General features: G+C 43.6%; 1 protein-coding gene across 2 annotated transcripts in view; it reads left to right on the top strand.

Moving 5' to 3' along the window:
* Positions 1-2039: 2039 nt before the first annotated feature.
* The window catches only part of VSNL1 (visinin like 1), a 93180-nt gene continuing 69059 nt past the window's right edge, over positions 2040-26160 (top strand). Inside the window, exon 1 of one of the 2 annotated variants that reach the window (XM_068937131.1) lies at positions 2040-2169. The gene's annotated coding sequence lies outside the window, so the exon portion shown is untranslated. Of the gene's footprint in view, positions 2170-2379; positions 2463-26160 lie in introns of those variants that run through there. The other variant, XM_009680544.2, reaches the window with a different exon arrangement.

Genomic DNA, 26160 nt, shown 5'->3' with positions numbered 1-26160 from the left:
CAGGCTAAAATACAATATTACCATTTACAGAGATTCCAAATGAATGCAAAGTGGCTGAAAATGCCAACATTCAGAACTGGCAGAATTTTATATCCAGCTTGCAAAAGCCTGCAGTAATTGCCTAAGGTGTGGAATACCATAGTCTAAGAGATGTGAAGATAGCAAGGCTGTCGATGATGTCATCGTTACCTTTCTACTAATAACCGTGCACATGCTTTATTACACAATATTTATTAAATTGTTGACTCCGGGCAAAATGAAGCTTCTTCACAGGCATTTTAGGCTGAGCAGTAATACTATCAACAGGGAGTTTTTACGCATATGTACTTTTAAAGTAGGATTTTGTATTGTATTGCTCTTGTAACATAGTACATGAAAGAATAGGCCAAAGTTTTCTAGGATGATTAATAGCTTCGAGTGCTTCTGTTTTTGAATAAGCATCATGTTTTTTTCAAACGCATTTCCAAATATGATGCAAGTAACCGAATTTTACACAGAATTCTCCAAACGTAGCCAAGGAAAGAGACATGAAAACACACTACAGTCCCCTCTGCTTAATCTACACTTCTTTATAGATGAAAATTCTGCCACTGCATTCAATGAAAACACAATTTTACCACATGTGAAAAGTACCATTTAGACGCGCATTAGCCAAAAGGTGCTAAAACTCAACCTACGCTTTTCAGTTTCCGTGGGCAAACAAATGCTCAGCACCTTGTTGAACAGCGCACCCTCAGTGATATAGGAGGGAATGTCATCACTAAGTGACAGCCACTCAGCAGACAGCCCTGAACTAGCTCTCACCTAGCTGAGCTGTTGCTGCCTCTGTAGCCGTGAAATGACAAAACAGCAGCAAACCCGCCCAAGAAACTCACCGCACAGAGCTCTGCCTGCCAGAGCTACGCTGCTGTCACCGCGGCAGTTACCTAGATGAGGTGAAGTCACGCACGAGCCGCAACAGGGACACGAGCAAAACGGGTCACAGAGGATCAACGTTGCAGAGCGACGACAGGAGACAAACTTAGGCAGAACTGAGTAAGAGGCAGAAAATACGAGGGCACAAAGTTGTGATAGCGGACGCCACAACACCCTGTCTCTGGCTACGTTAAAGATCGTTAACGGTCTGGCAGGCAGGGCAAGCAGTCAAGTGGCAAACTATGAAGATGACATAAAATAATTCAAAGTGATCAAGAGCAAATAAAACGGGACGTTCAGAGATACTCGGTGGAGTGAATCTCCTCCTAACTGTTTGTTTAACTCTGTGATCGACCTAAATTTTTAGCATTTTCAGGCTGCATTTCTGCACATACAGAAAATCAAAATATGAACTGGAGAAGAGGCATGCTCTAGGAAATTCCAAAAAGCTTAACATCTTAAAATTATTGTCTTACTTACTGCACAAAAAGTAACTCTAGTAGCAGTGGTTTTTGCTCATCACACAGAGATAACGCTCGTTTCAGTGGTGTCTGTATTAGCAGAATGAAAACACTGTACCTCCCTATGCATTTGTGTAACACCCAGCACATTCGTTTGGGTTACGACCGAATTCTTGGGGCATTTCAAAAACACAATTATTCTTAAAAAAAAAGAAAAAACACCTATCACGTATTCTGTAGTCTTCAAGTGCCACTTGCTACGTCAGGGCAATGTCCCTGCACGTGCACGGCCACGACCGACGGCTCCGAGCGCGGAGGGGCAAAAAGGCACCAAGGCGAGGGCAGCCGGGTGGCGCCCCACGCGCGCGCCCAGCCCTCCGGGGCCCCACTTCGGGGCAGGAGGGGACCCACGGGAGACGCGGGTCTCGCCGCAGGCCGCTTCACCTCCGCGCTCGCGGTCGGGACCCGGGCGAGGCAGACCGGAGGCCTCGGCGGCGGCCGCGGCGCGAACGGGCGGTCCCGCCGCCTCCCCCGCCCGCGGCTCCCGCCGCCGCCGCCGGCGGGCGCATGCTCGGCGCAGGCAGCGCGCGCGTGCGCGGGGCGGGCGGCGCGGGGCGGCGGTCTGCAGTGCGCGGGGCGGCGCGGCGCGGCGCGGGGCGGAGCGGGGGCGCGCGCGGCGGCGGCTGAGCTGCGGCGCGAGCGGCAGGCGCGCACCGAGCCGCGTCCCTCCGGCCCCGGCACCCGCGGCCCCAGCGCGCTCCCTCGCACCCGCCGACCGCCAGCGGCGCCCACTGTAAGTGCCGCCGGCACCGGGGCGGGCAGTGCGCGGCGGAGGCGAGCAGCGCGCATCGCGGGGGCGGCGGCGCGCCCGCGGGCTTTGCGCGTGCGAGGGGAGCGCGGGGCGCCCCGAGGCGCGCGTTTCTCACGGTGTGAGTAGCAAGCTTGCCTTGCGGACATAAATCTCGGGGCGCAGGTGGCGGAGTTGTGTGCGCGGCGCGGGTCGGTGGTTAGCGGCGGCAGTGGTCCGAAGTGGCAGCCTGACATCCGGTCAGCGCGGGGATTTTCCTCGCGGGGAAAGTGGCCGAGGTGTGCGTGAGTGAAAGTGAAGTGCATGCACCGGGGAGGGCTGGCCGCGGTGCGGGCTTGCGCACCATATGTCGGTACTTAGGCGCTTAAAGCAAGGTTATTTCTGTCCCTTTTTGGCGCTTGCAAATCATCTTAACCGGGAAAGTTGTTTTACGGTATTTTTTCTTTAATACTTTGTGTACACGGGTTGTTTTTTTTTTTTTTTTCCCTTGGCGAGATGGAGGGAAATCGTGTCCACAGCGGTCTGCCTTGAACTGTTGTAAGAGACCGAGTCCCGTATCGATCTGGATATAAATACCAACAACATCAAAAGGAAGCATTGATCTGTCGCTTAATAATTTGTATTTGGAAGTGTTTTGCTGAATGTGGAAGTCTTTGACGTTTCTTATTCATTTGCAAAGAGATAGCGAAAAGGTCGTTGTTTCTCCCAGAGGAGGAAAGACCGTGCGGAAAGGAAGAGCAGGAGCAGTCCTCGCAAGGTCATCACACCCGCGGTGAAAGCAGAAGTGCTACAGATCCTTGCGACTGCTTAGCTGGTATTCTTGCTGGCTGTAAGCGGTTCTTATTTTTTAAGCCTCGCAAGACGTTTTCGGGCCAAGCTTTGGGTCGCGTCTGTAAGGGGGTGCGCTCGTCTCGCTCCCCTGAAGGCACGGTGGCTTCGCCGCGCTCCTGCTAGTTGCTTGGGAATAAGACGAAGTGAAAATGGAGGTGGGTGGAGATAAGCGAAGGCGATGTGCAGCCCAAGCCGTTTCCCGCACGACGGCGTGAGCAGCGGGGGAAGGCGAGAGAATTTCGTTTCAGGGCATCACAACAAAGGCGGGGCGGGTTGAGGCAGATCCCGAGCGGCCGTGCGGGGAACCGCGGCGTTTTGCGCGCCGGCCCGAGCCGGGAGCCGGGTGCGGGCTCCGCTGCCCCCCCCCCCCCCGAGGGGCGCGCAGGCTGCGCGCGGGCGGGGGGCCGCGTCCCGCCGAGCCGCGCGCCGGCGGGCGGAGCTGCCCAGCGCAACTTTGCGCGCAGGAAAACGCGTTCCCTCCCCCCCCCCCCCAATTCCGCCGCTGCCCCTCGCCGGGGAGCGGTGCCGGGGGTGTGCGGAGCCGCGAGGAGGACGTACCCGCCGCTTCCCAGCGGGCGGACCCCCCCCCCCCCTTCCCCGGCTGCCCCTGAGCGGCGGCTTTCTGGCACCACCTTTAGGTGAATGAACCGCCGGGGGAGGGTGCTGAGCGCCGGCCGCTGCCACCCGCCCGCGCCTCCTCCGCGCACCGGCTGGGCGCCGGCGCGGGGGGCCGAGGGGGGCACGGGCGCCCCGTACAGTGCACGGCTCCCCCCTCCCTCCGCTCCCCCCCCGCGCATCCCTAATTCCTCTCCCACTCGTCCTCCTCCCTGCGACACCCCCAGCACCGTCCGTCCACCCCGCCGCTCGTGTCCCTCTGCTGTTCCCCCCCCGGCTGTTCCCCACCCCCCTTGGCCCCCGACGTGGCGATATGGGGCCAAGGATGGGGGTGCGCGGAGCGGTGCACCCCTCTAACTGCCTTGAACCCGCGGGGCTGGCACCCGCGTTTGGGGGGGGGTGTTGACCATTGAGGCAGAGCCCGCGCCGGGCCCGGCTGCCCGCCCCGCTGCAGAGGGGCCGTTTTGGGGGGGCATCAGCCCGCAACCCCGAAAGCGTGCGTCGTCTAACGCGGGCGCGGGGGGGGGGGGGAGCAATTGCTGGAAACACCAGGCTTGCCGAATGAACAAGAAGCCGTGCAGATAACAGGGTAATTAAAAAACCTGCCCTTTTCATTAAAATTGAAATGTGATTACTTGCACGCCAGAGCCTTCGCCAATTAGTGCAAGGCTGAATGTATGAACGAGTTCCGCGTTCTGGTAAAGATGCTAATGTAACTGCTGTCTTTAAAAGATAGAGGTAGTTTTCCCAGCAATTTCATTGGCAAATTTTTTAGCAGTATTTTATAGTGAGTATTTCTGGGGATAGGAGTCCCGTTCCTTCATTTATTAAAAAGCTGAACTCTCAGAGATCCCACTGCCTCTCTAGAGAGAAAAAGATAGACATGAATTAACCAGAATATGGTAGGGAACAAAATCCTCGCGTTCAGAGAAAAATGGCTATTTGAGAAGTCTCCGTTTTTGTAAAATCTGGCCCTTGTGTAAAATTCAGTGGCCCTTTTGGATTACATGCTTACTGGTAGTTCACTTCTGTGGCACATTTTTAGATTCATTAGTTTTCACTATTACCCTTTCTTTTGATAGAAAGCTTTTTTTTAAAAATCTCTGCTCATGTAACAACATTAGTTTACTTGAAAAGTCCTCCAGTGCAGTGTTAGAACAGCACTATCTATTTCAGATTGGTGGACTGTGATCAATTTTAATTAAAACTTTAATTACATTTCGCCTCTCCATTCAAACAAAGCATAAAATAGTCTGGGCTGATGTTGCTCTCAAGGAAAAATAAGAAAATATGTTCTTAATCTTCGTTATGTTTTAGTCCTGCCTTTTAATTAAAGGCTGAATCCTCCTCCTGTTGGACTCAAAAGGAGTTTTGCCATAAACTTGTGTTATGTAGAACTGCAGTATTTGATTGTTTTTCGAGGTTGCCCTGTCTTCTTGGCATACCTGTCCAAAGAGTTACACCGTGGACTTTTCACCTTTTGAGAAATCACTCATGTTCTGGAAGGTCTCGCCGTTGAGCTCACATCAGCTGTGTCATCGGACAACATACACTTCAGGCTCTTAGGGCATTACGTAACCTCACAACTGCATAACAAATGTCAGTAACATCCCCGTTGCTTTCGTTGCTTTCAGTCCCCTCTTACTGTACCGTACGTACAGTCCCCTAGCGTGATCTACCAAAAGAATCACGGTTGATATTGTGATATTTGTATAGTACCAACAAGGTTAAAAAAAAAAAAAGAAAAGAAAAGAAAAGAAATCAGCCCTGGGCAGAATGGTGAGGCAGAGTATAGCGGTGGGTAAGGGTAGCATGGGATGGGGTGGCATGGACTGGAGCAGGGCGGAGAAGAACGGCACAGAACAGAAGGCTGCAGCTGCAGCTCCAGGAACGCCGCCGGCAGGGCTGGAAGCGGTGCAGTGAAGCTGGCTCTGGTGCTGTTTGCAGAAGGAGCCGCGCGTTCCTCGGGGCGCGACCCTCCTGCCGACTGCCGCGCGTCGGTGGTGCTCCGGCGCCCTGGCGCGCCTCGCCTTCCTGCCCGCTCGTGTTGCGCGCGCTCTCGAGGGCGTGGGAAACGGCCCCCGCGCCACGCTGCCGCCGCTCCGTTCGTTTTGCTCTTTTCAGTGGGCTGGGATGGGGAGGCCCTCTAGGCTCTTCTTTCTCTCTCTTCTCTCAAGGTACCTGCGGGCAGGATCTAAATCTAACAGTACAGATGACTTTTAACAAACACGTGAATATAGTGAACTTTATACTGTGGGAGCTCCCAAGATTGTTTGCTTTTGAAGCTGTTCTGATTTTATTTTTCAGTCTTGGAATTCTAATTTTTATGTCTGCTTGCAATGTGTATATATGCTTTTTCTGTACTATATCTGTGTTTCATATTTGTATTTTAGGGATTCAGTCCTGTACATTTCTTAGATTCCTGTGGATTTTCAGAAGTTTGTGTCAGTGAGGCAAATAAGGCAGGCCAGTCTATGCGGGATAACTCTAACCGTGAATTAAACAGCGACATACACTAACCAAAATCAGAGTTATGAAATATGATTGATACATTGGTTTTTAAAGTAGTTAGAATGGAAACACATAATGCTCAGCAGGAGAGACTGTGCTTCTTGCCGTGATGTAAAATATTTTCAGCACTGGTCTTGGTTGTTTTTGTTTTTTTTTTTTTTTAAATGCATGTTGTTTCGCCAGTGTGGATTGGGCTTAAGTACTCTTTGTCTTTACTTTGTCTGTAGAACTGTCTAAAGAGATACTTGTTTCAGAGCTTTTTTATTGCCAGTGCATTCTGCCCTTTCCTTTAATTTTGTCTTACACTAACAGAGAACTGCGTGGACTTCCTGCATTACTCCCCAAGCGTACTTTTGGCTCAGACTTTATAGTAAGAAGCCTAGATCATTTCACCTGTCCCCCATTCTCTTGCAGGTGCGTATTACCTGCATTTTGTGTGCCTCTTGCCATCCTGTCCATCCTCTGCCATTTTCTTGTTTCCTTTGGAGTGGGATTTGGTTCCTTCTCTTGATTTTTGTGTGCCTTAGCTCTAGCTGTGGTTGTCTTCTCTGCTTACCTTTTCTCTTACCTTTTCTCTTTTTATCTTCTTCACTGTTTATTTCTCTTAATCCTTGGGAAAGATCATGACTTCTTCTACGGATTCTCTGTGTGGCATCACTAAGAGTGTTGCCTGATACAAACATACAGCATAAATAGGAAAATGCTATGAGCGTGTGAGCTGTGAGGATCCAGATGGGCTTCCGTTGCAGGGAGGCGCTTTCTCAGCTTAGTTCCAACTCTTGTCTTTAGTCGTAGAAAGAAGATGTCTTATATTTTGAAATTTTATACTATTGCTTTGAGAGTACAAACCTTTTCAAAGACATCATGAAACAGATGATGAAAAGGATAGCACGTTACCCTTATTACTCTTTAAGTTATGATGTACGTTACTAGGAGTGTGTGTGTGTGTGTGTGTGTGTGTGTGTGTGTAAAAATTTATCTTGTAAGCTTTATGGGGACATTATCAACAGGATTTCTGCTCTCAGGAACTTCTCTACATTTATATATGAATATGACCCAAAGAACAATAATACACCTGTAGGAAATTGAGGCAGATTATTGGAGAAGATCTCATAGCTGGATATTGCAGAAGCAATTAATTTTAAGAAGACAGGAGAAGGAGAAGGAGAAGATAGGAACGACTTGACACTCACCTTCAGTGATGTATTTATAAAAACATCTAGCTGTTTTTCTTCATGATTGTTCCTCTGAGGAGGATGAAGAACAAAGTGTATTTTCCAAAATAAATTGTAAAACCACAATGAATTAAAAATACATACTGTTCATTGAAAGTGAGATGAGAAATGCCTGGTTTTATTGACCTAAGAATGATGTATTCTGAAGTTCTAATATCAAGGACAAAAGAAGTGTTCTGGATCTTATTGAAGGTGTTCTGCGTCGAACAAACCCCGTTGAAGTCTGATTTTGGATGCTAGACTGTACAGATTTAACAGAAAACAATATTATAGCTTCACCAATTTCAGTATTTTGAAAGAACAAGAATTTGATACGCTCCTGAGCTTGTTTATAGTTTTTGAAGTAATGAATAATTCGAGGTAATCAAATGGATCTTTTACGGTAATGATAATCTAATACTTTCCTGCCAGGAAAATAAAGCATTTTAAAACATCTTGCTTTTTCATCATAGAGCCATTTGATGAAGAATACCTGCCCGGTCAGCACTGCACAAGTCTAAACTGATATGCAGGAAGGAAATAATCTGTAATGGTGATTTTCATAGCTTTTAGGCTAATACGTATGAGACACTAAACCTTTTGATGAAAATGACTTTTAATCACTTTTGACTTACAGCTGATTTCATTTTAAGCAGTTGACAATTCCAGAACAGCATCACTGGGTTTTTTTTGCAGCTCCACCGTATAGTTTACTGAATACTAGAAAATCCAATAAAAGGTTCACTGGTAATCTCTTCATTCTCCTCTTTCCCTTCCATTCCCATTTGAATGAACTGAAATTTCCTCATTTATTTTAATAGCAACAGAGCTGTGCTTCACGTCCGTATCAATTCAATTCAAATTAAGAATTATATTTAAATTGCATTCCATTCAAGTATTCAGATTAAATTCCATTAGGGAGAGAATTGCTGTACGTATTTCTTGTCCACTAGCTTAGAGCTTCTCAAAGGTGATTGATGAAAAGATCTAGAAACTGAGGTCCATGGCTTATAAATGGCATATTAACTCCTTTTAACTCCTTCCCCCCCCCCACTCCTCCCCCCCCAAGTTTTGGTCCCACCAAGATATTTTCATACTGTAGTTAGGCATAAGAAAATAGTGGAATTTTATTTAACTCAGGATGAGTTACATCAACTGGTATAATATCGATCAATGGAAATACTTTGACTGTTCAAGCTTGGATGAGGAAAATCTGCCCTTTTAGCACTGTACGAGTCAAAATGTATATACAGGAAGAAAGTGAGCTGTGATGGTAATTCTCATAGCTTTTAGAATAATATATATGAGGCGCTAAACTGTTTGATGAAGATTATAAGCTAAAACTGAATAAAAGTAGCTAAGTTGTGTCCTAGAGATGAAAGGTTTAAGATTTATAAAATGTTTATAAGGGACTGTCATGAGAATTTTAACCAAGTTCTTAGCATAGTCCATAACATTTGACTGAGCAATAGCTCTATCTAGTTTCCTGTTAATGAACAACATATGTATTTGGGGAGGGGGGGGTGGAGGGAAAAAAATATCAACTTGATTTTAAACACCACAAGTAATGGAAAATTTATGACATCTCTCCCTCATCTTTTCTAATAGCTAATTACCCTCAATGTTAAAAACTTACACCTTACTTATTCGTTGTAGACTTCATTACCAGTTCTTGAGGCAATCAGTCCCTGAAGTAATTGAAAAAATATTAATCTTAAATAGGTCAGCTGTTGAGCTAAGTGTCTGTAAAACATCTGTAACTTGATTTTAGTATTTAAAAATAATTTCACAAAGACAGTATGTCACAAGGAATGACTTCTTTAATGAAAGATTAGTGTTCTACTTGGTAAAAAACATTTTTACTGCAGAGGAACCATTAAATCATTTTGTATAAAAATAGAATTCCATGGCATGGAAGAGAGCTGAATAATATAGTTTTTGTCGACTGCATTTGAGAATATCTGTGTATTTAATGAAGGCTTTATTCAGAACAGAGTCATCTAAAATTAGAACATCTTGTTTGTAAAACCTCTTGGAATAAAGCATATTTCTGTATGTTCTTATCTGCTGTATTTAGATTTATAAAGTAATTGAAAGACTCTTAGAGGATGAAATTGGGGATAATAATTAGTAGTTTGAACGGAAATGCCTGTGGTTTTTAATAGAAGTTGATAAATACAGGGGAAAAATGTAATTTTATAAAGTTAATAAAAATTAACGTTATTATAAGGCCTTGCCACTGGAAAGGAAACCTGCTTATATAATGGATAATGCTCCAACAATTTGTTTGTTTAAGAATTACTAATAACCAGGACATATCTGATTGACATCGCTATAGTGGATGCTGTTTTATTGCAAGAGAACGGATTTTGTAAAGCGTTCATTTTTTATTTTAAGTGTAGATACATGAAATGATAGCAATGAGTACAGGCATTCAGGAATAGCCTTGCATATAGCTGTCCTCAGTTGAATAAAGTGCTTTCAATGATAACCTGAAAAGGAACTTTAGTCTGATAAGTGAAATATTGGATCATATTGATGATTTCTACAAAACAAAATGATTTATATAAAAGGCCTGTATCGCCAAATACATTCTAACTAGGCTTAACCGGGTTTTTTTCGCCTATGTTTTTTGTACCTGTCTGATGTGGATATGTTAGTAATCTTGGATCTGATACCTTAATCATCAAGGTCAAAGGATAGTCAGGCGTGCGCTGATGGGCTTGGAATCTAGTCCCTAGCATGTATGTGTAACAGGAAAATACAGAATATTAGCATGCTTTTTGGCTTTGAAAGCAGAAAGTTAGATGTTTCATCTTCTTTAAACTTTTATATTATACATTCTTAAATGTCAAATGGTCACAAACTGTAAGTACATAAAATGTACCTTCTCCTATCTATGAATTTCTAATGATATAACTGTATAACTGAAAGACTCAAGTGTCTAAGAGAAGTAGGTACTAAAGGCTCATTTCCCTCCTCGGGTATGGTAAGTACATCGTAAAGTAATCTGTATCATTCTTCATTTAAAAAGTTTCATTTGCGAGAGCTTTGTCTCTCTATGGTACACCATAGGGAAGTGTTCAGCTATTTAGTTCAATGTCCGTCTTTATTGTATTTGTGATTTGGGGAAATCAGAGGGTGGAGAGGGACTATAACTCTGTATTTTCGTCAAGTACCTACCACAAAGAGGTGCTACTGGAGCACAGATCAGTGAGTAATACTAGTTTCTACATGGTTAAGAAGTGCACGTTACTCATCGAGGCTTCCCACGTTGTTACCTGAGAGTGTAATCCTGAAGTGTCAGCAGGTACTAACTCTGCCTCATGTCTTATCTCGACCTTCAGCTCCTCCTGATCCTTTTTTCTCTCCTTCTCTGGCACTGCTTCCTCTCTTCTTTGATACTGCTCCAACAGTCTCCTGTTTCCTAAGAATCTCTCTGCTCCTTAAGGATACTTGGCTATGCTCATTTCATTTCACCATGGTGGATGCCCTCTTCAGCTTCCCGCAGTTTAACTTTTTGCTTGTTTGTTTGTTTTTTTGTTTGTTTGTTTTTTAACCGTAAGCTTTAAAACAAGGATGTTGTCTTTATATATGTTCTAGGAAGTGCAGCTGTGTGTATATTTACATTACTATACAGGTAAATATTCATAGGAAAATTTTAACTACAACCTGTGCAGAAAGATAAGATGCATATTTAAGGATTTCATTGAGTAACTCTGGACCAACCCATGTCTGGTAGCAGTGGCTGAGTCCAGCTTCTGTAAAGCTGATTAGGATACATTTGTTCTGCAGTCGCTAGGCTGTGAATGCAGTGTGCTGACACACTCAGACTAGCCCTAAACCAAGTATCCCGTGTACCCGCAGCATTCTGGACGTGGTACAGAGCTCAGCATGGGCTATGGATTTGGGTATGCGTCGTGCTCTTGAATAGGTTTTGCAGACCACTGCAGTCTGCTTTGCCCTGACTGGGCTGTTTCCGGGCGCAAAGCTAGCGAGTTTAAAGCTATTTGAGGCACACACAGTGCTGCAGTTACAGCGGCTGCAATATGTACCCGAGAACATGTTCTAAACATCTAAAACCACGAGTTTTTATCTAAATATGTCTAGACTGCTATTTCCAAGAGATACCTGTAAGAAATCATAGCACAATGTGAACAGATGTTGAGTACAACTGTGTTCTGTCTGTGTGCCTGCCTGTTTTGTCTATTTAATGACTCCCCTCAGTGCCCTATCTCCCTGAATCTTAGTGCAAGGCCAGTGTGTAGTTCCAACTGCAAGATCAGAGCCTATACTTTTGCTTTTTCTTGGGTCGTGGAATGACAAGGTAGGAAGGCAGGATGTAGAAGATGGAAAATGTAAGAATTTAGCATATGATATTCTGTGTTTTTTGCTCCTGTGCACTGTTATCAACAGCCTTTCCATCAATGTACGTATAACTTAATGCATAACATCTTAACCTTATCTGACTTAACGAAACCTTTTAATGCAAGTTCTTCTGTCACAAATCGATTTGCTTTGTTTAGACAAGAATGAGCCGGAGAACTCTGCTTGCCAAAGTGTATCCTGAACCACGAAAGCACTTGCACGAGTGATTCCAGTAAATACATGGAAAAATCTGTTGGTTTGAACTCATTGAGTTGACTAGAAATGTGGGTGTAAGTGTTCGTCAAGCTCATAGACTAAAGGAGATGGAACTTAGGGAAAAGGAGAAGATGTGATCATGAATCATGTCAGAGATGTAGGCAGGATCAGATTTGTGAGGATTTTAATGTTAGAAGTTTTAAGTGAATCCATAAAGAGAAGGGAAATCAGCACAGATATGTAGGAAAAGGAATAGGAGAGCATTTAAAGATAGCAGAAGATAAAGTTGTCAGCATCTGAAAAGGTCTGAAAGACTGAAGATGGGAGAACCTTTCACAAAAGAGCTGATTAATTTGAAATGTAACTAAGATTCACCACTTCTCACAATTTTTTAGGTGGTGTGAGGAAACTTTTTTAGGTCGGAGAGAAATCTGAGATGTAAAGTCCCTGAAAATGGGTGCCAGGAAAGAATGACCTTAGTGAAAATCCAGCTGATTCTTGTCACTTTTCTCTGAACTGCTTCTTCATACATAATGGTAGCTAAGCTGTGTCAGAACTGTATTAGAGCAAGAACATTCACTGGTGTAGGTGCTTAGAGAACCCCTTACTGAGATGCAAATAGCTGGCTAGCTCAATTATGAGCTTTGTTTATGTGCATGTGCTAGTGGGATGTGTGACAGATGTAGCTGCTGGGGAAAATTGAGTTGTTTTTAAGTTACATACAAGTAAGTCCTGAAACTGAGCAGAGCAGAGAAACGCCCTCCGGTGCAGGCTCCTGCTGGCAGCAAGCTCTACGAGGTGTAGGGAAATTTGTTCATGTGGAGGCTCCAGCCTACTCGCAGGCATTTGGGGCATAAAGCTAAGTAGAGAAAAGGATTGGAAAAATATGAAGCTTTTGCATAAGACTTTGCAAGTCCTCTCATCATATGATTCATTGATCTTATGACTGAATTGCTGCTTTTTAAAATCCTGCTTTTTTGCAGTAAAAAAAACCCAAAAACTGTTAGTTTGGGGCCCTGATTTTGAAGTGTTTAAATGACAGGTTGCTCACTGTTTTGCATTTGTATGTATGTGCTATGTAGTTTTTCATTGCTGATGTCAGTTTTGAACGAGATAAGACACCTACAGTATTGGCAAATTCAAATTTGGCATGCTTTTGTTCACATCATACTGTTTCATGAAGCAATAGGCCGAAATGTGAGCTCCCCAAGAACTTGTAACAAATTAGGTATAAACATCTGAAGGGAGAGCGTAAAGAAGATGGAGCTAGACTCTTTTCGGTGATGCCGCTCAGTGACAGGACAAGAGGCAACAGGCACAAACTGAAACACAGGAAGTTCCCTCTGAATCTAAAGAAAAAATGTTTTGCTGTGAGGGTAACTGAGCCCTGGAGCGGGTTGCTGTGACGCGCCACTAGAGGGGCGTCCGGGATTCTTTCGGATTCCGGGGTTAGTTGCACTGAACTCAAGAGATCATCATTTGTCAGGTGTAAGAATTTATTAGAGCTAAGCCGTTCTACACATATGATGGACACGGGACAACACTAAACAATTAACAGCAGGCAATCTACAGGTAAAACAAAGCTAAAAAGTGTAGTAAAGAGCTAAAAATAGGATACGCGTATTAGAGCTCTGTGATTAAGCCGTAGATGCATGGCACAATGACCATTCTGAGGTGCGTGGTACAATGACCACTCCTCACCCTTTCCTTGTCCTTACGGGCCACCCCTCTGGTATAGTTTTCCCCGGCTTGTTCTCGCTACACTCGAGCTCGCCAAGAGGATTCAGGTTCTCCCTGGCAGTTGGCATCAGGGGCGTCCGCGCTGATGGGTGGGTTGTCGGGTCCGCAGGCCAGCTGACGGTGAGTCCGAGTCCACACAGAGGTATGTGGCTTACTCTCTTTTATCCTTCCCAGGCTCAGTTCATTATTCAGTCGATCAATGCCAGACCACAGCTGGACAATAGAACAGATGGCCTCAGTCAGTAACACTATGGATACCAACAGGATGGTCAATAGGATGCTTAGTTGTATGCTCAACAGATGTCAGTGTGCATATTTAACAGCTATCAGTGTGCATATTTGACAGCTATCAGTACGCAATTCCGCCGTACCTAGATGCTTACAGTGTGAGTCTGCAGTGTCACTTCTCCTTTGCTGACTAGGTTTGCTCCATGCTCATGGGGTCACTGGAGGGCTACAGCAACCCTGCAGTGTGGTGGCTGTGGCCATGGTGCACCTGGGGTTCCTAAACTCTTGGGGAGTACCCCAGAGCAAGCCCCTCTTCTATGGGCCGCACCATCCTGAGTCACATGCTTGCCTGTGTGGCACCTGTCAGTTGCCCAGAGAGGTGGTGGAGTCTGCTTCCTTGGAGATACTCAAAAGCTATCTGGACGTGGTCCTAGGCAGCCTGCAGCACGTGACCCTGCTTGAGCAGGGGGATTGGACGAGATGATCTCCAGAGGTCCCTTCGAACCTCAGCCATTCTGTGATTCTGCAAATCAGTGGCAAGGCAGAGAATGCAGTCCAGGACCCTAATCCTCATAGTGAATTATAGACAGTGTCTTACCTACCTGCTCGGTCACAGTGCAGTAGTACAGCTCCCTTCAAGGGAAGACCTCAGTTTATGCTGCTGATTATGCTTTATGCTGCTTGAAAAAGGTTGGACCAAGGCTCAAAAACCCTATTTTTAATTGTTACAAGTCTAGGTCAAAAATGTTTGCTATTTCTGTAAGTTTCACTGCTAAGCTACAAGTGTTTCAATTTTGTTCATCAATAAAGGCTAATCCCTTTCTCAAAATGAGTTACCTGTACCATTCAGATGCAGTTCTCATATTAATGACTGTCTTTGGTGTCTGGCAGGGAGCTGAGCGTAGTGCAGGAGCTACTGGGGTGGGGGGGGGAGTGGCCAGATTTGGAGTATGAAGAGAATGAGGGTGCAGGAGGCATATCGCCCCTCCACCCACAGCAATGGGCTGGGACTTAGTCCAAGGCTGCGGCTTGAGAGAGGGAGGAAGGGAGGGAGAGAAAATCCTGTGTATCACCCAGATCGCTGGGTCAAAGCGGGGTCCCAAAGGGCTTTTGTCAAGACGCTGGAGTGTCCAGGTAGGAGGCGAGATCTGATTGCCTAGCACCAGGTAGTCCACATCCCTGCAGCCAGAGGAGGAACACCGGCATGGGCCTGGCTGACCTCTCCAGCCCACCATCCCTCCAGCTGGGATCGATACTGTCAGTGGAGCACATGCATCTGCCAGAAAGGGAAGCCATCCCTGGGGCTTCCCTTCCCTGCTACCTATTCTTTTCTGTATGCTTTTTTCTTTTCTGGGGTGAAGGGGCGTGATCATGTGTCTCTGATCCTGCCCAGCATACGGCCATACAAATTCTTGTGTATGCAAACGACAGTGGACAAGAACTTGTTTCCAAAAGTGATAGAGGTTTGGGTTTTCTTTCTTTCTTTCTTTCTTTTTTTTTTTTTTTTTTTTGTGGGGGGTGGGAGTATATAACCCCTTTTGGCAGCAGGACCAGTTTATGTCAGATTAAGATCACTGTTACCAGTGTCTGTCTGTTACCCACGCCTGAGACTTCCCTTTCCTCTCAGTTCTCTGAGGTGCTTGGTATGAAGTTCTGGTATTCAGCTGAGTTTAGAAATACTGTCCGTTCTCATTATAAATTCTTACAGAGACAAGCAGTTTCTTGAGTTCTTGTGTGTAGTTCATGAATAAAAAAGTATTGAAAGTAACAGTTGTTTTATATCTTAACATTAAATTATAGGCCACCACCAGCCTAATTGTGGAATATCTACAAAGTGGAAATCAGCTGGTATTTACATCTCTCCCACGTTTCTGTGCTGTTGCCGCTCAGATGTCGCAGTCGGTTGATAACAACAATCCGCTTGGACTGATGAGGAAATGAATGCCAGTTGGGCTCTTACAGTAGATAGTGAGGAGATACATGTCTCTGTTATCTCTGAATGTTAATTACATTGGATTAATTACATCACTTTTATTACATTTGCATGTAATTATTACATCAGTTTTAATTATCAGTTCAGCTATATAGTCCTTGACGTATTTTTTCTTGTTAGATTTTTGCGTAATAAAATGCAGGGCTCAGCTCACCAGTAGGTGTGTGAAAATTGCCCAAGCACACACGGTTGTCCAAGTCCTGTGAAAAAAATTGGGCCCCAGATCAGCTTCTCACTTGGGTTTGAACAGTTATCCTCTATAAAGAAGGCAGCAGCTGACCTCTTCTCAGGTGTATGCTCTATGACCGACTGTAACATAACGGTTAATAATAGCATATATATATATATCCTATAATTTATATCTGAATTCTGTTTTAGACTGGCTTAATGGCTGTGTACTCGTTTTAAAGAATTTTCCCCTTAGAACTGTGAAGAGTTACCTAGAGATCAGTTTGCCTGTGAATAAACTGGGACAAGAACATTTCTCAGTACAGCAAATAAACAGGCATAACCAGTTACATTCTGCTAATCCATGGGTGGTACCTGAGATTTATCATAACAGTAAAGGTTGGCAGAAGCAGCTATTTCAGAGGAAAATGGGTGTGACACTGTAAAGACTGAAACAAGGTACAAACAGGTTTTTTTTTTAAAGTATTAGAGCCCAAAAAAGGCACGGGACATGTTTTACATAGAGTGATCCAGAAGCTGCGTGTTCCTTATTTTTCCTTTTAAAAATCCCTATTTCTCTGGCCAGCTGTGTAGGTGGTCATTACTACCTGTCTATTATTATGGCAAAAATAAGTTATTTGAGCCCCGGTCACACTACTCCAGCTTATGGAAGACAGAAGACGAAAATGTGCTCGAGAGCTCGTAATCTAATTTCTTCAGCATAGCAAGAATCTAGAGCTCATACAGTAAGCTTTTCAGCTTAGTTGGGTGTTCTGAAACAAGAACTCTATGCTCTGATCTTTCTTCAGCAAAAGATCTTATAAGTTTTATTCTCTTCCTATAGCTTTAGACCATCCAACTGGAGTTTTAATCACTCTAGATAAAAATGTTAAAGTTATGTTTTAGCTATTTTAGCTGTAGTGGGGCTTGACTTTGGCTGGAACAATGCTACATCCCTTGGCCAGCTGGAGGGGCTGAGTCACTTGAGTCTTGGCTTCTTTTTCCCCCAGAGGCACCTCAGCAACATGTGCCCTAACGTGTCCCAGCAGCCTTGCTTCTTCCCAGCAGGGCAGATGAATGAGCAGGGAGGAAACTGCTCATTCTGTATCTCTTCCTGGGCAGCCTGCATCAATAATAAGCAAGACAGCTCCCTGCACAGTGTCCTTCCTGCAAGGTTTTCCCTAAATCTGCCTTCCCCTCAGTCAAAAGAAAAGCAACTCGGTTAGTGGAAAGGCACAATATGCCAGGTGGAAAGTAGCAAGCAGCCCTTTCATCTGCAGCAAGCAGGTGAAATAGCTGTTCAAAAAGAAGATTATTGTAGGAACGTATTCGCTTATTTGAGTAAGTAAGTGAGCTACTTGAGTAGCTTACTCAACTTGTGACAGTTATTCTGAGTTCTTTAAGATGGTTTCTTCTGGTTTTTTGTGTTGGGTCATTGGCATTGTGTATGTATTAGTTCTTGTCCAGGCTCTGCTTTGGGGTGAAATAAGTACTTCCTTGGCTGGGGAATCAAGGGCATGGACTCAAGCACAGCGAATGCTGCTAGGGTCCTGACGCAGCCTGTTCACGCGGTGCTCTGCCTTTGGCAGTACGGATGCAAGCCATCCCAGGCACAGCCGGGAAGCTGTGGGGCGCTCCTTGGCAATAAAGTGTAGAGCTTTCCTCAGCACCCACAGGCTTAGTGGTAGCTGGGTCCTGCTGCAGAGATACTCAAAGTGAATAAAGAACTAAAGACACCAAAGACAGCTTAAATGATAATCCATTTTTCCTAAGATATAAACGTCCTGCATCATTTATATCCAGGTCATGAGTTTAACCTCCTGTTTCCCCCAGGTCTGTGTGCAGCTTTGAGGAGAAGTTTCTCATTCAGCAGTTTCATATATAGACCCAGGACATAATGCCCGTTACCTCTGCTCTGTCTGTTGGCCGCCGAGAGCCTGTCTTTTTCGCTTTGAATGGACTTCTCTACATGATGCTTTTACACGCTGTAGAATCTTTGAAATTTTTGATTATTTTTAGGCTGAGTTATTATCCTTTCTGACAAAATCCCTTAGTAGAATCTGTGGCATTTACTACACTCAAAAATGAAATATAATTTCTTTCATTAAGTATCTAGGTCCATAAATCTTACACCTTGTATATGAATGAGAGATCCCTTTTAAGTAGCAAAGTGGATAACAAAGAAGAGTGCTCCTGTTCATGATGTTCTTTGGGAAAAGGTATTCAGAAATAATTTTATATATACTCTTTGTCTAGAAAATCGTTATGCTCTGGAAAAATGGCTGTGTTAGTAAGATGCTCTTCTGAAGAATAAGAAAAGTTTGAGAATGCTCGTAGTTTGAATTTCTCAGGAATAGCTTACATAGTTCATATCCACTACCTATTTCAGTCTGAACTGATATTCTAGTATAGGCATGTCCGTAGCGATTGAATCATTAGAAGTATTTGAAAAAATTACTGGAACCTGAAAGATTGCAATTATCAAAGCAGTGAAGTTCAGGCTGACTCTACATGGAAGAACAGAAAGCTAAGCTTGAGACTGAAACTGTGGCTTCATAAATAGACTTGCTTGCACGCAACGATCCTACCCACAAAATCCTGGAGGTGATTACCTGGCTTAATCAGGCACAAAGGAAAGGCTATCCCAGGAAAAAATTACCTCATCCTGAGGCTGGAACAAGGACAGCAATTCCTGGGCCTGAGAAAGGCGTATTTACCTTCCTCAGGGTTTGCCATGTTGTAACAACCTTTCCATGAAGTAGTTGGTGGTTAGTGCCTTGGCTCAGTGACGCAACAAGCCTGAACGATTTTTCCAAAAGCTGAACGTAGTGTGAAATGCCACCGTGTGACCCGTGGAACTTGCTGCAGGCGTAAGCCAAGCTTCGCGGAGAGCCTGTGCAGTTTCCAGGGTGCAGCAAACACGAGGAAATACTGACAAAATCGAGCAGTGATGAAATAGCGAGTGTTCTCAAAGTGCTCTTTTCTTACTTTGAAAGTAGCACTTTTTATGGTTACAGGTTTTCCAGTGGGAAACACTGAATGCGGTTCAGGACAAGCTTTGTCTAGACTTCCACCGTTCCTAACTCCTAAAAACTATTTGGCTCCTTGTTCACTGTAATAATGCTAGAATTAAATAACTGTTTTCTGGCAGAAAATCACTACCTGATTCAGTGCCTAAAGCCATTAATACAGTGCTAGTAATATATTAGAGATCCACATCAGCATTTTTAGATGGATAAATTACTGCTGCATTACTTCTAATAAGCTAACTCAGGTATAACATTCATGGCTGATCTAATCTTAGGTGCCTAGTTGTCTAAAGAGTGCTCTGTCGGTGTGGTATCTCGCTGGTAGATGTAGTTTTGCTATTTATATCCTAGTGTTCTACAGATATTAATAACATCGTGCTTCTGAGAGAAATATACCCATAAACTTGTGAAACGACTCCCAGCAGTTCAGCTTGATAGTCTGTTGAAATTGGACTGCTCTGACTGTACCCTCTTGAGGCTCACAGCCAGTCTCATATTTTCTCCTGAAATTCCATGAGGAGACACTCAAAATAAACACTGCAGAAGCAGCAGCTTAAAGTTATCTTTAAGGCAGTAGCTAGCATCGGTTTCACTTTAGACCTCTGTGTGGCTTTCTTCATTTCAAAACCCATGAAGTCTGACCTTTTGGATATATTTTGCTCTTATTTATTCTGTCTGTTGAATACGGTGGGAATTGGATGGATGTGGCTGAGAAAAGAATGGGTATAACGTAAATGCTAACCTGTTACGACTGGATTATCCCTGTTAGCTGCGTGTTACCCAGTGCCAGCCACTTACCTTATATGGTGGATGTCTCCTCACCAGCTTACTTTTAAGACAGAAAAATACAAACGTTAGATCTATGTTTGAGCTTTCTTAGGAGAAAGAAAAGCAACCTGGAAATTACAGGATTATTCCAGGCACCGTTTCAGAGAAGTTCAGTTTTTTGTTCTGTAAACGCTTTTCCTTTGTTACTGCTTATGAAAGTAAACTGATTTTGGTATGCACTGTTAAAGCCTAAAGGTGAAGATGATCAAGATAACCATTCAGCAAGGCCAATGCAGCCATATAATTTTAAACTAATTCTAAACTTTAGACTTTTTCAGAAAGAACTAGTTTATTTCATAAGAATAGAAGAGAGAGAATTTAGGACTGGGACAATACGAGTGCACACACATCGCTGCCAATGAAAGCAAAGCTTGCAGGTCTAATTTTAGGCATTTCAGCCTTGGTATTGTCCCTTTCAACACAGTTATTTTCCATACAATACGAAGCGGTCCTTTTTTCAGGCTTTATAAACTGCTTTAGAGAGCAAAAGCAAGGACAAAGTGAACATGTGTCATGGCTGAAAGCAAATCAAAGAAACTTACTTAACTAAGGCTGAGGTTAACAGCAGTTGCCTGTCACTTCCATTTTCAGAAGACTCCTTTTTTTTAAGAAAAGCAAAAATCTAAAGAAATATGCCATGAGGCTTGAAGTGAAGGGAGTTCCGTGATGTCTGCGTTGGGACCCTTGAGTGTGATTGGATGGGCTTCAGCCCACCTAACTTAGATAATTAAATTGCACTATGTTCAGAAGCCTAGTAACACAGCCCTCTTAAAATAGGTGTCTAAAGGACCTGTAGTGTTTGGAGAGGTAGGAGTTCACAGGGGTATGCCTGCCCATCTCCAGATGCTTGAAACTGGGCACTGTAAATGCAGTGGAAATGCCACAACTAATTCATTGTGTAATACTATATAGATATTATTTTCTGATGTTACCCTTTATTGATACATTCATATAAAATAAGTTCATTATAGAAATGCATGTATTATTTACCCTATGTAAAATATCAAGACTGGAGCCAGCTAGTGGTAACTCAGGCGTTCCCCTTGTGACCATAAGTCAGTCGACTCTCTAAGGTACTCCTAAGCTGTTAAAATTATTAGAAATACCTTTTAAAAATAAATGAATTAACATTATTCATATTTTTCGTTCAAGAGAAGCTTAATAGAGTGTATTTTGTGAACCATAATTGCTTCTACGCACAAACTGGATAGGCTTAGGGAAATCAGAGTACAGAAAGCTGAGTTGCTTTAATGTGGCTTTTGTTAGTAAATCTGGGCCCCCCAAAAAGGAAGTATTTGAAACGGGTTGGTATTTGGCTGTATTGTCAGAAAGACAATTTCTTGGACAGAGGCTACACAGGGGCTGCTCTAATGTCAAGCTGCTATTTTGTCCCCATGAATTTAGTAGAGATCCGCTATCTCTTCACTGGGCTTCACTAGCCAGGAATTACGTAGATTTAAGTCACAGTGATTGAAGCAAAAGGTGATTATGGGCTCTGCAGTTGTCCCCTAGCTGGGAAGTCAGCTCAGTCCAAATCTGAGGTCACGGGATGGAATTCATTTCATGCCATTTTAGCTGTCTAGAAATTGGGTGTGTAGTCTAAGCTAATCATCCCGGTTTTCTTGCTAGTGGGCAAGAAAGGCTAATAGGCACCTCCAGAAAATAATTAATCCCACTTATCTTGTATATATATTTTTAGGATGGGATGAATTTCTTCTTGGTGAGCGGGTGCCGATCTTTCTCCATTGAGCACTGAAGGAGTCTTGATGGCTAGTCTAGATTAGATATCTAACTTCTAATGGCTACCGCCCAGGTAGAAACAACCTGGATTAATTAAGTTCCCTGCCACAGATATTATTCTGTGCATGATTTGTGGATGCCGTGTTAGAGAAAATGTCTTTTCTTGGTTTCTTTTAAAATCATTGCAAAAAGTTCAGCAGTAGTAGTATAATTGCTCAGTTTTCTGTTGTCCCTCAACATTTGAAAGTTTTAAAAATTGTAACAGATTTTTGTTATTAACTGTCATCATTAATAATAAAAACCATTTTCATTCAGTTTCTGGGGGGAGCAAATTAAGTTACAGACTGACAGTTTGATATCTTTGTGGATTCTGGCCCAATTCTCAGAGGCATAAATCAACTTAGTTCATTTTAAGTTAGGGAAAAAATGATGTTTCTAAAAAAGTTTGAAGTACCTCTTAGAATAGCCTGAAAGTATGGCATCAGCAAACAGCGAACAGAGCGTCAAATGGCTTTCTTTGCTGGCAGGAACTAATTTGATGGAAACTTCAAACGAGTAATCGTTTAGTTGTTTCGGGGATTTAAGTTCCTCAGGGCTTCTCCATACCTGTTAGATTAAAGTATTTTTATTGATATGGCAACACACCTATGTGACAAGCAGAGTAGAGGAACAAATTGAATTCATGCCCTTAAAAAGGTTTTTCTAGGTGTTCTGAAAAGTTTTTTTTCCCCCCTCAGAGGTGGGAAGCTAGTTTTTAACAGAGAAGGTACAAATGCAAGTGAAATTTCTGACTCAAATACATTTTCCGTTGCATTTTATCCTTTTGCTGGGGTAAACTGGCAGCAGCAAGGGCCAGGTTCACTTCTGCATTTGTTCTGGGAAAAACAAACACATGAAACCCGTTCAAACCTCCAGCTAGAAACGTAGGGGGAATGAGATAGGACGACAGTGCTCTCTGCTTCTTGCAAGTGACAGACAAGTGGGTTTACTAAACACTGCTTTGTTAGCGGTGAGGAGAAAAGGAAGGGTGTAGAGTAGCATCTTGAAAAGATAAATAACAGCCTCTCCCCAAAAGTTTAAATCTCCCTTTCTGTTTGAGGACCTCACAGTTGTCTCTTGCTTTAGGGATGTTGACTCCTCCTACAGCTCTTCCTCCTCTCCCAGTTTAGGTGATCGGGTTTGCCCAGACTGTGTAGGGTCTGGAGGAGCTCGCACCTCGCTAGCGGTTTCTGGTAATAGACGTGGCTGGTTCTGCTGCTCCTCCTGCCCATCGGCTGCTCTTCCCCAAGCTGTTTCTCCTCAGACCAGTCCTCCGAGGTTTCAGGTAGTCAGGGTGGTACGTGTGCACTTACACACGCATGCTCCCCACGCTCTCCAAGCATGGGAGGGAGAGACTTTGAACAGTCTTGCCTTTCTCCCTTGATCTAGACCTTCTGCATCTCGCGGCTGTAAATCACAACATTTTTCACATGACTGCCTTGGATTCTTTAAGCTTTGCACAACATAATTATAACCTGAACAATTCACTCAGTTTTACAACCTTTTTTTTTTTTTTTTTTTTTTAATAGAAATGCTCCCAAATATGGTATAACATACAATAGCATTTATACAGGCTGAGGCCTGCCCCCCAGTCCCTGAGACGCTGGCGGAGCCTTTCTGCTGGCGGGCGCTTCCAGCCCTCTCAGCTCTTTGGGAGGGGTTGCCGTTCCTCTTTGTGCCTGAGGATGCCAAGCTTGTTTAAATGTCAATAAGACGTTGCTCAGGTGAATTTCTCTGCAGCTTAAGCAAGCCTACTTCTTCTTCTTTTTTTTTTTTCCTTATGCGTACACCTTGCAAGCATTGAATGTAGCTCCTCTCACTGCTTTTGCTGATGGCAAGCCAAAAAAGGAAAAGAAAAAGTGCTGATAAAAAGGCAAGGCTGATGAGAATTGGCATTGGGTAGGGAATAAGAGCCAGATAGGAAGGAGGGAGGGAAGGGAACTGGAAAAAAGAATCAGGATGAGCTGGTATAGGTTTACTGGGACTGGCTTGGCGAGCATGCCGACAGAGACGAGGAGGAAGCCAAAAGTGCAGGAAGAAGGTTGGGCAAGGAGGCACAAAGAGGGGGAACAAGGGGCTGAGTTTCACAATCAGTTTACTGTGATCTGACTTTCTGCCTGAGGGCAGAGCCATGGAAATACTGAGTGGACACAGCCCACAGCACCTCTGGGGCTCAGCCTGTGACTGTTCTGTATGTACATGTACATACACGTACGTGTTCTTCAGCAGCGTTACAGCCCATACTTTCATGAGGCTAGTCAGGCATGTTACTTGACACAGTCTATTGATGTGTGCTCACAGCTTGGCGTTATGCAGCTCCCCAGGACATTGTTAATATGACATATAATTATTCATATGCCTGGCTGTTTTCGTGGAGAATCAAACGCCAGTCGGATTGTTTTGCAGTTACAATGTGAGAGAAGTTGGGACCTTCAAAAGGATAAGAAGTGATACCATATAAAACGAATAAATACACAAGCTGTTATTATGAAGTGCAATGTTAGGCCTGCTTTGTATGCTGGTGTCCTATTCTTAGAAAGAGGTAACGGCGTTTAAGTCACATTTTGAACAGGGAATATAGCAGCTAAACACTTCAAATGAGATTTGCATAGCTCTTCAGGTACTTTGTCAGATTTCAAGAGCACTCAAGCTACTGAAGAGCCGGTAGATACACTGAAGATCACCTTGACTTATTTGAATATAAACTAGCCATGGTAATTAGATCACATTAGTCTACATGAGCAAGTAGTACAGGCCAATAGAAGTTGATCTGTAAATCAAAACAGTCGGTTCTGAAGTCCTGTGTCCACGCTATATTCATGTTCATTCCTGAATAGCTCTAGTCTGGTCCCGTGGACTGAATACCTGTTTGTGGCTGGTTTACATTAGATGGTCTCTTGGAGCGCATCTACCAGATCAGGTTCACCTGAAAGGAGTCCACGTAATGTGTTTCAGGACCATGCATGGGGCAAACCGCAGCGCAGCAATGGGGCTGTTTGGGAGGTTTGATCCGAACCAGAGCACTAATGCAGGGGTGAGCTCCATGCTGCCCAAACCACCTAGCTGAAAGCTAGTTCAGGGAGGTCTCCCTGAGTTGTGGTCACAGCACAGACTGCACAGTAAATTCACCTTTGTTCCCTTTGATTTGGGGAACTAAGCCATTTAGGTTCATTTAGGCATTTTTCTAAATACTAAGTATATTTTCAGAGGCTTACATGTCTTTGTGAATCTGGCTCTTTATACTATTTACCCAGAAGTCTATATTTTCCAATAAACACACGTTTTTTTACAGAACATAGTATAGAGTTTATTATAAGTGAGAAAAGAGATTTTGGATCCTTTTCCCTAAATCGATGTCTTCATGTAGCTTTTTCCCCTCCCTGTTTGCCTGGCTCAAGTAACAGGGCTGTTGTGGTCAGCAAAGATGAGGAGATTTTTTCCACCATGAAAAAATCAGGCAGGTTTCCTGAATATCATTTGTTTTGTATTCCCTTTTGTCTTGGAGACTGAAAAATATCACTACCAGAAGCCCATCATTTGGAGTCTTTCCTTGTTCAGTTCCAAAGGGGATACTGTAACAGGTTCTCGTTATACTGAGTCTTTTTGGAGTAATTTAAAAAAGAAGAAGAAGAAAGAGTACTACAAATATAACGAGCTGCGACAATTCTTTGCCTTCTGGCATCAACAGTTTTTTATATTGCATCCTCTGATTTGATTTACTAGCTGTTCCAAGCTCCTGGCAAGTGCCAAAATAGCTTTTAAGATTACTCTGTTTTTTTATTGCTGTTTTTTGCATTCCGCTGTTTACCCAGTTTCTAAGCTGCATCCTTCATTGCCTTTAATTCTTCTGCTTTACTGTCATGCCAGAGTTAACAGCTCTACTAGTATAACATTAAGCACAATCAGGGCCTGATTCAACTGTAGGACCTCATAGATTATCTGTTGTTTTAAAGCTCTAGATCGAGACCGGGAGCCTGTCTAAAAACTGTGCTCTTGTTCAGTGGTGAAGATTGAAGATGAACCAGGAATTTGAGAGTGAAATTCTGCCATTTCTCTCTTAAATGATCACAACACTCCTTCCCACTTTATTAAAATACATGAATCTGTCAACCATTTTATCAAGTTTTTGGCTTTTAATGATAGCAACATGTATTAAAGCCATCTTCTATCAAGTTGAGAATTTTCTATGTCATTAGTAGTACTTTAATACTCATAGTATGGTAAAACATTGTAGGCATAAAAATGATTATCGCACATCTTTACAATTTATGGAGGGTTTGAAAAAAACCTGAAATATATTCATAAGTGACTTGTGGAGTTGACAAGGGAAGTGGGAAAGTTTGCATATGATTTGAAATTATCCATGATAGTCAAATTTAAATCCAACTATAAAGTGCTGCAGCATGACATTAATACTTAACATTGGGAAGATAAAATTGCAGGTGATTTCATTGGC

This window comes from Struthio camelus, chromosome 3, assembly GCF_040807025.1.
Source record: "Struthio camelus isolate bStrCam1 chromosome 3, bStrCam1.hap1, whole genome shotgun sequence".
In the NCBI taxonomy this organism is placed as follows: Eukaryota; Metazoa; Chordata; class Aves; order Struthioniformes; family Struthionidae; genus Struthio; species Struthio camelus.
Note: the sequence above shows the minus strand (reverse complement) of the source record. Positions and strands in the feature narration are given on the sequence as shown.